Source organism: Canis lupus, chromosome 35, assembly GCF_048164855.1.
Source record: "Canis lupus baileyi chromosome 35, mCanLup2.hap1, whole genome shotgun sequence".
Classification (NCBI taxonomy): domain Eukaryota; kingdom Metazoa; phylum Chordata; class Mammalia; order Carnivora; family Canidae; genus Canis; species Canis lupus.
In genome coordinates, this window is record NC_132872.1 from 25,882,066 (window position 1) to 25,895,752 (window position 13,687).

General features: G+C 49.6%; 1 protein-coding gene across 12 annotated transcripts in view; it reads right to left on the reverse strand.

Annotated features, from left to right (window-relative positions):
* The window catches only part of ST3GAL6 (ST3 beta-galactoside alpha-2,3-sialyltransferase 6), a 69,381-nt gene extending 61,944 nt beyond the window's left edge, over positions 1-7,437 (reverse strand). For 8 of the 12 annotated variants that reach the window (XR_012024239.1, XR_012024238.1, XM_072811701.1 and 5 more), the window contains exon 1: positions 6,558-6,696. The gene's annotated coding sequence lies outside the window, so the exon portion shown is untranslated. Of the gene's footprint in view, positions 1-4,178; positions 4,422-5,838; positions 5,954-6,557; positions 6,697-7,328 lie in introns of those variants that run through there. The other 4 variants (XM_072811704.1, XM_072811693.1, XM_072811697.1 and 1 more) reach the window with 3 other exon arrangements.
* Positions 7,438-13,687: the final 6,250 nt, after the last annotated feature.

A 13,687-nucleotide genomic window follows, 5' to 3' on the forward strand; every position in this document is an offset into this window, starting at 1 on the left:
CTTTGCCTCCATGCTAGACACGGAAAACAAGAAGGCTGTGTTTATATCGCATTACGTGTTTGTGGGGCAGAAAACCTAAAAGGCAAAACCTCTAAATATTTAGAATTTTAAAAGTATGGATATAGAATATATCTATTAACCAAAAGGGTGCTCCCAAAGACATGGAGCTCTGTGAGAAACTTTGTCACTATGAGTCTCCACAAGAGCCCCCAGCTGGCCCCTCTGTGGCACCACAGCCTCCCAGTTCTTGCCACCCAGGCTCTTCCCATTCTTCCCAGCTCTGGCGATCTTGATGGGGAGAACTTCTGGTCCCCCAGGGCAAATCTCATAGCAGGTTACAGGACACCTAACAGGAATTTAAGACAGTCCATCATAAGTGCTGGCACTCGAGCAATGCATGTCTCTGCCTGAAATGCGGACGTAAAGATGTACTGTTACAGAGGGGAAGGACTTTGTTATTCTCATCTTTGGCACACACATTTATTTCCTCAGTAATCTGACCACAAAACTAACCCAACTCAAATCATCGCAAATTATCAATTATGAAACTGTACTGTAAATTTACTGGGACGCCTGGCTGGCTCAGTTGGTTGAACACGCAACTCTTGCTCTTGGGGTCGTGAATTCAAGCCCATGCTTGGCTAAGAGCTTACTTTACAAAAAGAAAAGAAAACAAAAGAAAAGAAAAGAAAAGAAAGGAAAGGAAAGGAAAGGAAAGGAAAGGAAAGGAAAGGAAAAGAAAAGAAAAAGAAAAGAGAAAGAAAAGAGAAGAAGAGAAATAAAGAAGAAAGAAAAGAAAAGAAAAGAAAAGAAAGAAAGAAAGAAAGAAAAAGAGAGAAAGAAAGAAAGAAAAGGAGAGAAAAAAGGAAAAAAAAGAACATTTACTGTATATGGAAACAAATTTGGGACTAGCCATCTGATGACATTTACAGACTGGTCTCTTCCTCGTCAACACAAATACCCTATAATACTTTCAAAAAGAAAAAAAAATCTATCCAAAACCAAAAGAGTTTTAATGAATATATACAAATCCACAGGGATGAATTCATCTTTTGCCTGCTTTCTCCAATGGGAAAAGTTTTTTGAGATAAGTCGATGATAGTTGTAGAAAGGAACCATAATAGTTATAAAGATGTTACAACTGAGCTAATATATTAACATTTGAGTTAATCCCTGGACACTGATTGAGTCACTTGGCAAATGTTTGTTCTCTCTGTAACATTCTGGACACTGCACCAGGTACAGAGGACGCCCGGGTGAACCAGAGGAGATGTAATCATTGCCCTCTCAAATAGAAAGGTATTCCAGATTTTATGGCATCCACCAGAAAGGAAAACAACAACAAAGAAAGCTGAAAGTGAGTTGCTCGGGTTATGTCTATTAGTGACATTAAGTATGTAAGTTAATAAATAAACAAGGCATCTGGTTAAAGTATCTCAAATATCAATTTTCCAAGGAGTGTACCAAGCTTCCCTGGAGGGAATACGCCTGCCGGTGATGAGGAGCTATCCCAGCGGCAAAGGATAAGGGCTACCATGCTGGGGCCTCCTGTTCATTTCTGATGAACTAGCGCTATAGGGGATAGCAGCTCGGACATAAACCTTCACGATTTAAACACTACTCTAAGACCCATGAAACGAAATTTCTCAGGCATACGGTATTCCCATGACAAATATGACAAGAATCTCGCACATTTCCACGGAAACAGGACCCTATGAAGAACACAAGCCTCCCCAACAGACTGCATAGACAGGAGCCTGGGAGAGAAGGGGCAGGTAGGTGTTCAGGAAAAGGGGAGGCCTCTGGCTTACTTAAATGTTCACCTCTCGTGAGGATCCTCGTCTTACAAAAGATATCAATTGTGATTGACTTGCCTAATTAACTTAATTTTTAGTATCTAGTTTCAGATAGCCCCAGCCAACCCAGAGGCTTTTTAGAGATGACTCAAGGTTCAGTATGGAGAGAGATCGAGAAATCAGAGCTAGGGGTGCACAGTCTTAGGGATGAAGAGGAAAGGGGCACATGGATTTGTTTCTGAGCATAAGAGGCCCATGGGCTGGAGTCCCTTGAGCCCTGCCTGCCTGCAGGATGCCTGTGCCCTGGCCTGGGGCAAGGAAGGAGAATTCAGTGGTGGCCAATTAAGGGAGAGGAGTAAAGCTGAAGGAGGGTGAAGGTGTGCGTGTGGGAGAGACGGAGAGAGGGAGGGAGGGCGGAAGGGGGAGACAGGGAGAAGTGAGGGTCACAAACACGAAAGCTCGTGTCCATTGGGTGAAGACTGGCTTAACCTCCAATTAAAAAATCCCTGCTGGCATCCCGTTCTAATGAACACATGATCCAAGCGCCTTTCCAAGACGTGAAGGCTTCAAACTGTCTCCCACCTCCCTCACTGACTGCGTCTCCTCCAAACTCCCCTTTCGCGCTCCTCTCCAGTTCTCCAAACACCCCAGAATCACTCAGCCCTCGAGGCCTCAGCAGGAAGCCTTTCCTTCTGCTCTTGGCTGCTGTTCTCATCATCCAACAGTGCTTCCTCAGAGTTCTCTGGTTGCTTCCCTAAAGAAGCTCCCTCTAGGATTCCGCAGGGCTTACGCCTTGAACCTTACTCATTCACCCTATTTCCCATGACAACAGAAGGTCTACAAGAGCAGGGGCTCTATCCTGTGCAACACTGCATGCTCTCACCCCTCCTTCCAGCACCTGCACCACCCCCTGTGGAGGTAGTGGAGACTAGTTGAAACTAGTAAAGACTAGTTGAAACCCAAGTCCCACCTGCTGATGCCTATGCACAGTCACCCAGGATCTACTGCAAAACCACCCTCTGCTCCCTTGTCGCCCCACAGAGACTACAACCCACAACCATACCAACTCCGGCCTGCTTCCAGAACCTGGGGAAGGCTGCTTCCCTTGCAACAAGCTCCAGCTTCCTTGCCGCGTCTTTATCTGGAGGCTTCATTCCCCTCATCTCCTACAGATGTTTCCATTCCCAACCAGACAGAAGTAGGGAGAGGTTTAAAAAGTCCTTCAAAGACCAGCCTTGCACGCTACTAAGCACACTGGGTCTTACGCATAAGGGCAAAGAGAATGTGGAAGGAGAGCATCTTTTCACTCAGCTTTTCAGCATCTTTTCACTCAGCTTTTTCAGCTTTTTTGTGATAAAAAAAATTTTTTTCTCCAAGGTTTGGGTACTTTCCTTCCTCTTTTTCCCAATGGTCCAAAAAGAGGAAAGCCCCTCCCCGGTTGCTGCAGAAGGCTAACAGTAAATGGTAAGCTGGCTATTCCCCCCTCGGTTGGCAAAAAGCCTCTAAGAGGAGGAAATACAGACATGGGGAAGAGACTCAGGTCCTGCTACTCCCTACTTTCTTTTACCCTCAAAGTCATCCCCAGAACCTCGCCCCTTCTTAATGTGACTACAGGGCGGCCGAGGTCCTGATCAAGTCTAGGACCCTGCTGCTTACCTGGTGCTGGGAGTCGCCCGCAGGGAAAGAGCCCCTGCTACCTCACCCCGGGGAGGAGCAGCGCCTCTCCCATCCCGATACAGACCCAGCACCAGTTTCCTACCGACACGCTCTAACGCCCAAGGCACCCACCGAACGCCATGCATCGAGCTGGCTCCAAATCGAATACGTTTTTATCGGAGCATAATTCACGTACAGCGTGATAACAAGCACATTTTTGTTTTTATCCCAGAAAGGGTTCGCCTGGAAATTCTGATGTGTGCTGTCATCACTCTAGGTAGAATGCACAGGAGAGGTTAAACCGTGAGAGCAGGGCTGCAGCCCTGGGGAGACTTCCCCGGGCAAGGAGGGTGAGTAGGAACTTCCGCGGAAATATACGCAGAACGAAAAGAATTTTGGGGACACAACCCCCTGGAGATAACACATGCTCCCGAATTTGGCCAGACACAGCACACCGAAGTGGTACGTCAGAGACCCAGAGAAGATACGAGATGCCTAACTGATGGAAGCCTGAAGCTGTCCGAAGGAAAGGCAAAGTATGCAGGCCGCCCTATTCGAGAAGCCTCGATGGAGGGGTTAATTGAGAAAGTGTATTCAGACCAGAGGATGTACAGCTCGAGTGTGTGCAAGGCAAAGGTGAACGATATGCACACAGAATGGAAGAATTTGGGAGGAATGGACGTTCTGGAGGTTTCCTGGGGTGGTGTAAGGCAGAGGGAGACAGACCTTCGTGTGATCCATCCGGAGCCACTTGTGCGGGGCAATCTTGGCGGACACACCGGGGCTAACTGTTCCTGTCTCACACGGTTGGTGGGAGGATTTAATAAAACCCCACATGTGAACACGCCGCGAGTCCGAGTGGGTGCCACGGGAGTTCTGCGTTGGCCTCAGCCCCTGGAGAAGCATCGCCCGGAGGGCCGCGGCCCTGGAGGTCATCACAGCCTCCACAGCAGCCAAGGGGCAATCGACCCGGCTGGAGGAGAAATATGGGAAAGGTGGCCCGCCTCACCCCCTCCTCGAATATTCCATGCCCTGTGGAACACAGAAATACTTCCCACAGAAAAAAAAAAGGCAGCCTAGACTACACTCTAGAATGAGGTAACTTGAGAATTACAATTTTCACAAAAGACAGGCTAATGTTCCGGTGTTTTAATTATTATTATTTTTTTTAACAGTATGACTTTTACTGATATTCTTCTGCCAATACGGTCTATTCCTCTGGGAGCTTCAAAGATTTTTATGGATTTGGGGCATGAGAACAAACTGAGTATTTCCAGCAAATGTGCTGAAACGTGGTCTCATTTAATTGCATCTTTATAAGGAGACCCCCTACCCCAGGCTTGTGATATTTGGGGCCTGGGGTAAAAACAGGGCTCCAGGGAAGAGGCCCCACTGAGCAAGTAATGAAAATCTCCTCCTCTCCGTGAACCAATAAGAAGGCTCGGGAAGCCAGGTTGGGGGAAATACAGTCGGTTTCTGAAAAAGTTCTCTTCTTATAAACCAAAGTGGCCATTATCTCGGGGGCCAGAGATCAAATCTGGAGCCTGGAGCTGTGCTCAGCAGGAAGCCTGCTGGAAGGTTCTCCCCCTTTGCCTGTCCCACCTCCCCTGTTTTTAAAACAAATAAATCCTCAAAAAATAATAATAAAGTGTCTCTGGGGCAACGGGCCTCATTCGGGGACAAGAGGCTAGGAAGCAATGGAAGCTCTCCTGGGCAGGTCTGGGTGCCAGGGGCAGTCCCGGGCAGAAAAGGAGGCTCTTCCAGGGGCCCATCTCCGGGGTGCCGGCCGCTTGCTCCCCGGGGGTACCCGCGGCCCTGACCTTCCCGAACCCTTGGCAGCCCCCACAGAGGAAAAGGACGGCACCCGCCGCCCCGCACAGCCCGGGGAAGCTTAAGGGCCAGAAAGTGGACCATCCGGAGGCCGTCAGCGCGGGACCTGGACCCTGCCCACCCCCCGCCCGTCCTGCCCCCCATCCTGCCCGGATCCTGCGGGTGTGCCTGGACCCTGACCCCCCCATCCTGGCCCCGAGCCTGCGGGTGTACCTGGACCCTGGGACCCGCCATCCGGCCCCCCCATCCTGGCCCGGGCCTGCGGGTGTACCTGGACCCTGGGACCCCCCATCCTGCCCCCCCATCCTGGCCCCGAGCCTGCGGGTGTACCTGGACCCTGCCCACCCCCCGCCCCGTCCTGCCCCCCATCCTGCCCGGAGCCTGCGGGTGTACCTGGACCCTGCCCTCCACCCCGCCCCATCCTGGCCCCGGGCCTGTGGCTGTGCGGACTCCGCATCCCCGCATCCCTGCTCCCCCCGCTCCCCCCGCTCCCGCGCAGCCTTTCAGTGCCCCCCGCGCCCCCTGCGCGCAGCCCCGCCCCGCCCCCGCGCCCCACCTGAGGTCCCCTAACGAGGCTCCAGGGCTGTTTGGAGTTTCCAGAAACCGTCCCCGGAGCTTCCTTTGGGCCAGAAGCCCAGCGGGGCCAGGGCGGCGGCGGCCCGGGAGGCGCGGGAGCAAGGGCCTCGGGGCGCCCCGCGGGGCCCCCCCGCCTCGGTGCTTGCGGCGTTAGGTCCCGTTCTGGGCGGAAGGGGGCTGCCTGGACATTTTTCCAAGAAAAAAACTGGGAATCTTCCAGACCTCGAGCCCCCGCCCCCCGCACGTGGGAGCCCCGCGCCGCGGAGCTCGGAGCCGGGAGGGTCCCCAAGCGGGTCCCCGGGACTCGCGCGCCCGCCCCGCCCCCTCGCGGCCCCTGCCCAGGCCCCGGCCCGCCCGGAGGGAGCGCCCCCCCCCCCGCCCCCGCGCTGGCCCCGGGTGCACGGACCCCCCCGGGCAGCGGGCGGAGGAGGTGCCGCGGCCCAGGCGCCCAGACCGCGGAGGCCCGAGCCCGCAGCGGGGGACGTGGCCGGGCGGGGGGGGGGGGGGCACGGCTCTGCTCGCGGACCCGGGGGGGGGGGTTCGGGGCCGGTCCCGGGGCGGCGGGGAGGCTCCTCCCGCTGGGCTGCGGGCGCCGGGCGCACGGAGGAGGCGCGGGGCGCGGGGGGCGCGGGGGGCGCGGGCGGGGGGCGCGCGCGGGGGGCAGGGGGGCAGGGGGGCAGGGGGGCAGGGGGCCCCTACCTTGCAGGCGGGCGGACGGCGGCCGCGCGCCCCTGGCGGGGCGGCCGGGCGGAGAGTCAGGACGGAGGGAGGCGGCTGCAGGCGCGGTGGGCGGGCCGGCGTCCCCGCCGAGCGGACACTCCCATCCCGCGGCTGCGGGGGGCGCCGGCGCCGGGGCCGGGGCCGGGGCCGGGGCGGGGGCGGGGGCGGGGGGCTCGCGGCGGGGCCGGGCCGGGCCGGGCGCACGTGCGCTTGCTCCTTGCGGCGCTCCCTGGGGAGGGCGCGGTGAGCAGTGCCCCTCCTTGGGAGGCTCCGAGCGCCTTTCGGGTTGCAGGGCTCGTGGGGTCCTCCGCGGTGTGGCGACGCTCCCCGGAGCCGCAGCCCGCGGACGCCGAGCCCGACCTCGCTCCCATCCCGGGACCCCGGTGAGGGCAGCCCCGGGCGCGGGGCGAGTCAGGGCGGCGGCCCCTCCCCGCGACGGAGCCTCCACCTGTGACGACGGGCCTCGGGGGGTTTGTGTTAATTTTAACAACAGCCTTGGAGACGGCACATGTCCTTTCCCCACTCTCCCTGTGCAAAAAAAAAAAAAAAAAACACAACCCAGAGAGTGTTCAGAAAATGCCCATCTCCTGCCCCTGTCTGCCAATCGCCTCTGAAGGAAGGCACCACGTTCTGAAATTTTAAAAGGTGGCTCCTGAGACCTCAGAGTGGTGAGCGATGTTTAGGGAATTTGCCCATCCGGGTTTCCCTTTTAGTTTTTTTCCTTTTAGTTCCTCCTGGGTTCCTTCTTACCCTTCTCTTGTTCATGATCTTCAGAATTAAACCAGTATTATACCTCAGCCGCTCTGTCCTTTTTTAGGATTTTCGGATCTGCAAAGTCATGTGCTAAGGGGAGGGAGAGGTCATGTGCTGTGTTTAGGTGGCATTGGTGCTTCTTTACAGGAGTGGCCAGGAAGGCACCGTTCCCCCTCACCTCCTCCGCTGGCATGCCTCATGACCTTGAGCAAGTGCCTTAACCTCAGGGTACTTGCTTCGTGTCACCTGTAAAAGGGATATAATACATCCTACCTTCAGGGCTTGTTAGGATTAAAATAGGCGATGATCTAAAGAATTCTTGGCGCAGTGCTTTGCACAAAATCCACCAGGTCAGGAAATAAGAATACTAACTTACCAGTCCCTGCCCACTATGAGTCAGTTGCCGCCTTTGCATCATATCTGTTCCTCCCATCCATCCTGCAAGCCAGAATAATCTCCTCCTAGAAATGAAGAAATAGAGTTGGAAGGTTAAGAAATGTGTCCAAGGTCACACTGCCTACACTGAGTTGTGATTCAAATGAAAGTACCTGAGACCAAAATCAGTTTTTTTGTTTTGTTTTGTTTTGTTTTGTTTTTTTCCAGAACAGCTCATGACTATGTAGTTATGTACAGCAGGGACTTTTGAGCTGCGTGACATTAATTTTTTTTCAAAGGCAGGATGCATTACTGTATTGGCACATGATTGCATCTGTGCAGAAATTTTGAATTCCTGTGGAAGGTGATAAAGAATTAAGCAGGGTGATGGGATTATAGGACTTTAGCTTTCTGGAATAATGTTTTTGGTAATTGTTTTGGGAAAATGTTTCCACTATGTAAATATATATGATTTAGCCTTTGACTAAGTGGTTTATTTTTTTTTTCTTATATTCAAAGATGTTATTTACTCATGAGAGGCACAGGGAGAGGCAGAGACATAGGCAGAGGGAGAAACAGGCTCCCCTCTGGGAGCCTGATGGGGACTGGATCCCAGGACCCCAGGAGCATGACCCGAGCCAAAGGCAGACACTCAACCACTGAGTCACCCAGGTGCCCCAAAAGGTTTCTTCTAATGAGGTAGAAGGGGAAGGACCAGCAGGTAGGAGAGGACTCTTAGAAGATGCAGGTTCTTTTTTTTTCTTTTTTTTTTATTTTATTTTATTTATTTATGATAGTCACAGAGAGAGAGAGAGAGAGAGAGAGAGGCAGAGACACAGGCAGAGGGAGAAGCAGGCTCCATGCACCGGGAGCCCGACGTGGGATTCGATCCCGGGTCTCCAGGATCGCGCCCTGGGCCAAAGGCAGGTGCCAAACCGCTGCGCCACCCAGGGATCCCGAAGATGCAGGTTCTTTTAATGGTCTCCAAAATCATAATCTTTAGCAGTGTACATATAAGGTCAGCCGTTTCCTAAGTTTCTTATGTGCTCATGGATGATGCAAGCTTTTTGGTAAAATCACATTGTTTCACAGGATATGGCCTCCCTAGGGACAAGTAAAAGGTTCTCCACACCACCCTGGGTTGCCATTCAGCACAGTATAGAGAATAAGGTTAAAGAAAATAGTACTTCTTTCTCAATCCCAGTGTAGGTCCTGCCAAAAGACCCAACCCCGGAAGATAAGCTGCATTATATCCCTTTTAGAGGTGACGTGTCCTGTCCCAAGAAGAGGCTTTTTTCCTGCACGACTGATGTAGGACCGTCTAGTTCATGTAGAGACCTACTCAGTGGTATGGTCTCAGCAGGACAGTCCTCCCAGGTGACCCAAGGACCTGCGAGATACCCCCTTAAATGACAAGAGACCACTTTCTCACAATTTCCCCCTGGTAAGTGAATAATAAAAACAAGTTCTCATTTTTCTAACATTTTTCAAGGCTTGAGTTGTCCAGTTTTAAAACAGCCTCTGGCTCAAGACTGAATTTGGCCAAGCTCATCTTTTTTTACATGCAATTGTTCCTCCAACTCTAGGGGAAGATCCTGCCAGCCTGGTCGTCTGGCTGTCTTGGGGTTTTCTCTACTGCAAGCAACTATTTAAAGAACATGCGCATCTCAAAAAAAAATAAGCCACGGGGAGGAGGCAGTCTCTCTCCCAGCTCGAGCTCTGCCTCTGCCTACGGTGTAAGAAACTGTTTCTTTCGCAAAAGGCAGCTTAGTTCTGTTAAGCAACACCCCAGCTTCTCTAGCATCTCCAATTGTGGGGCCTCAGCCCCGCGTTTGCATATGGAAATAACCAATGAGCCCATTTCCTTGGTAAGGTCAGGGCTCGAAAAAGGAATTTGAGACCATCAGAAAGCTTACTTGCAACTTCCCTTCTAGGTTTCAGGGTTCTTGGTAGCCCAGTCTCCAGAACTGCACTTGCTCTCCCCTTCACAAGCTGGAGGATGAGGGGAAGTGGGAGGGTGGCCTTGGGGTTCAGCGTGTTCTAAGCACCCGAACCTATAAAATACCTGTATAGGTATTCTACCTGTATGGTAGAAGCTGTAAGACAAGTGACAGAAAACAACTTCAGTGTGTCATGAAAAGGGTTAATATTCAGACTACGTCAAAAATTCCTGTGGCTCTGCGGCAAAAAGACAACCCATTAAAAAACAGGACGTGGGTCATAAGCAATTTATAGAAGAAACACAAATAGCCCACAAACAGGTGCAGAGACACTTGTGTCTTTTTATGCTAACACTGTTTAAGAAAATGGAAACAATAATGAGACATCAGATTGGCAAAAACTAAGGGTAATGAGCTTAATGGGTTTCCTCAAGGCGTGGGGGAGCCCACTCAAGGGAGTATGAAGAACTTCCTTGAAGTTCAGGGCAGTTTGGTGGTTGCTATCAAATTTACAAGGTTGCTGTAAGTTTGAATTTCAAAACTCTAATTGAGGTTCCTTAACTTTCCCCCTTCAGAAGACAGTTTGGCCTCAAGCCAAGCAAAATAGGAAAGAGGGGAGTGGGCAAGAGGGACGGATGGGAAATGACAGAGGATCTGTGAGCTGCCTCCTGGAATCCCTGGTCCACAAGAGGGCAGCCCTTCTGGTGGCCCAGCAGCTCCCTGAACGAACCCCCCACCCCCCACCCCCTGGATGGTCGGGCTCCTCCTACGGTTGGATGGGGACAGGCTGCAAAACTGCTGCCTCTTGGAGCCACTTGCTCAGAGAACTTAACTCAGTTCTGACGAGTGTTAGGAGCCTGGCCCACTGTCCTGGCTGATGGGCTGCGCTCCCCAGAGTGGGGAGATGTCACCCCATCTGTCTGTGGAGATGCTCTCCTCGCTTCTACTCCAGGCCCATGACCGATAATTCTATCAAAGTATGTATTACAGGGACCTTTCCTTGGGCCACTCAGCCCATGAATTAAACTACCTAGCGAACCCCTTTGTCTCTCATCTTAACTGAGGTACAGAGCTGAATTTACAGTATTTTACTTCATGAGATTGTGTCGATAGGATGGATCCAGGAAGGTGGGATTGTTGGACAAAGTGTACATGAACCCACCCTCAAATAATTTTCTACGTTTTACTTTCTGTTTCAGAAATTCACACTCTAAACAAACGAACAACAACAACAACAACAACAAAAAACAATTTTCGATAGCATTCCCAAAGCCAAGTGCAAGATGGAGTCATTAAAGTGAGCAGTGAATGGTCTAGAAGCTTCTCTGCGTTTCCCAAACTCCACTCTGCTATGAATGCAAGTCACCTGCAAACCAGCAATTCCATTTTTTAAGGACTTCATCTGTAGAAATAATCACATATAAAGACAAAAATATGAATAGGGGTGGGCACAGCAGCATTGCTTATAATATTTAAAAACAGGAAAATAATGCCCAGGAATAGTGACTAATTAGATTGTGGTATATCCTAATAATGAATGCGGCCGTCGCTAAAGCTATCATAAATGTGTGTATGTGTTCAATTCACTAATGTGATAACGGCTATAATACATTGGCTTTAGAAGTTCTACTCAGAAAATGTACACTGAATGTTCAAAGAGTGTATCACAGATACTATGATTCATTAATATCAGGCAGAAAAGATAAAGGAGCAGTAATGTGTGTGCATATATTTGTGAATCCATAGGGAGTGTTGACAGCGATTTCTTCTAGAGAGTGTGGAATTACAGAGGCAGAGAGATAAAGTGAAGGAAGATTTTTGCTTTTTTAGTCTACATATTTCTGATAACTTGAACTTTTTTACAACGTATATGAATAACTTCTGTAATTAAACAAAGATGCTAACAAAGCTACTTTTATGTGTTTTGGGGAAAGAGATTAAAAATCCTTGAGATTTTTAATGAGAATGTGTCATGAGAGACACATGTCAATGTGTAATGAGAATGTGTCAGTACTTAGGCACAAGTCTGACCTCTACCTCGGTGATTCCCTACCTGGGTATTCTTCATTCTATACAATGCATTTCCCCCCCAATCTATAGAGACCAAAATAGAAATATCAGACGAGAACAAAACCAAACCCCTAAGGCCACATTGAAAGAACAGGAAGAGAACCTATGTGAATCTTGTTTTTGTTTTGCTGGGAAAAAATTAGATGTAAAAGAAGCATGAAGAAAAAAGTAAGGGAGCACCTGGGTGGCTCGACAGTTGAGTGTCTGCCTTCGGCTCAGGTCGTGACCCCAGGGTCCTGGGATTGAGTCCCACATCGGGCTCCCTGCTTGGAGCCTGCTTCTCCCTCCGCCTGTGTCTCTGTCTCTTTCTCTGCATCTCTCATGAATAAACAAATAAAATCCTTTAAAAAGGAAAAGAAAAAGAAAAAGGTTAATACATTTGATTTCATGAGAATGTAGATTTTCTAAATAGGACACTACACAGAAATACAAAGACAAACTGGGTAAGAAGCATCTGCAGCACATGATAAATGTTAATTTTCTTATTTTACCAAGAACTCTTAGGGGAAAAAAATGAATTTAGTAGAAAAATAGACAAACTACTTGGACAAGCAGCTCGGAAGGGAAAAATAAAACACACATTACTTAATTAAGCAAATATATATGTCTCCTGTGTGCCAGGTACTAATCTAAGCAGGTATACAGCAGGAAAGGAAACATAATAATTCCTGCTTCCATGCATCTTACATTCTAGAAAATTTGAGGAGCCTTGACTTCATTGATTGAAGTCATATATGCTAATATAGAAATCCCAGCAATAGAAACTTCCGTTACAGGTACCCTCGCACAAGTTATATGAAGTTGTATATAAAAATTATCTTTTAAACATTGCTTATAATGGAGACCCTAGAATGACTCAAGTAGCCTTTTAGGGATAGGGATTACATGGTACACATAAACTAGAGAGTTCTGTGCAGTCACTAAAGCCATGAGTCTCTATCTCATGACTTGGAATGATGTCCAAGATACCAGTAAATCTAAGTATCACATTGCAAAACATGTTGCCTCGTAGGCTTCTGATGTTGGTCAATGTTTTTCAAAAATAGAAATAATGGTATTTATAGCACAGCTGATGTCAGCGCACAGAGTATCTGAAGGAAGACGCATCAGCTGTGAACCCTCGTTATCTCTGGAGGACTGGGCACGGAGGGCTTGTCCTAAATCATACAATTCTGAAGGTTTGATCTTCACAATTTATTTTTAACTGCAAAAAGGGAGATTTTTCAAGACATGTTACATTTTAGGGATTTTTACATGCAGTTGCTTAGAAACACATATCAAACTGGCTTTACTTCCTGGGGAGTGTGATCGGGAGACTGATCAGTGGTTTTTCTGAGAAGTAATGACAAAAGCTTCGCTCTAAAGGTGTGACTTTGTGCCGTTTTTCATCATAACCTTGATAGTGACAGCATTTGGGGTTTCTGAGGATCTCAGCCTCGGAATTAAAAGATCTTGTCTACTTCAAAACTTGCAGGGGATTGTCACATCCCCAAAGGATATTATAAGAGAGTGACTTGTCAGGTGGAGCGTCCTCTAAGAACCACTGCCTGTGCACACCTGGGAACCTGTCTGCCATTATTTCCAAAGATAGAGTGAGAGGCCCTCAGTGCAAAGGGGGAGAAAGAAGGCAAGGTGGAAGCCACTAGATACGCTCAAGTGTGAGCTCGTATGTATTATACTCCTGCCAGATGCTAGGTGATTTTATAAATCATATTGCTTATTATGAACACAGCAACCCTGTGAGCTCACTATCATTGTCTCCGTTTTCCAGATGATGACTTGAAGACTCAGCAAAAGTACCTCATTTGGCCCAGGGCCAGACCTTGGATACATCAAACCTAGAATTTGGAACCAGGTTGAACTCCAGGCGTCTCTTTTCACACCCATGACGTGTGCCTTCCTATTCAAGACATGAAGGGTGTGAGAAGATGAGTGACCATGATGCTGGAAGATGACATTTCAGGAAAACAC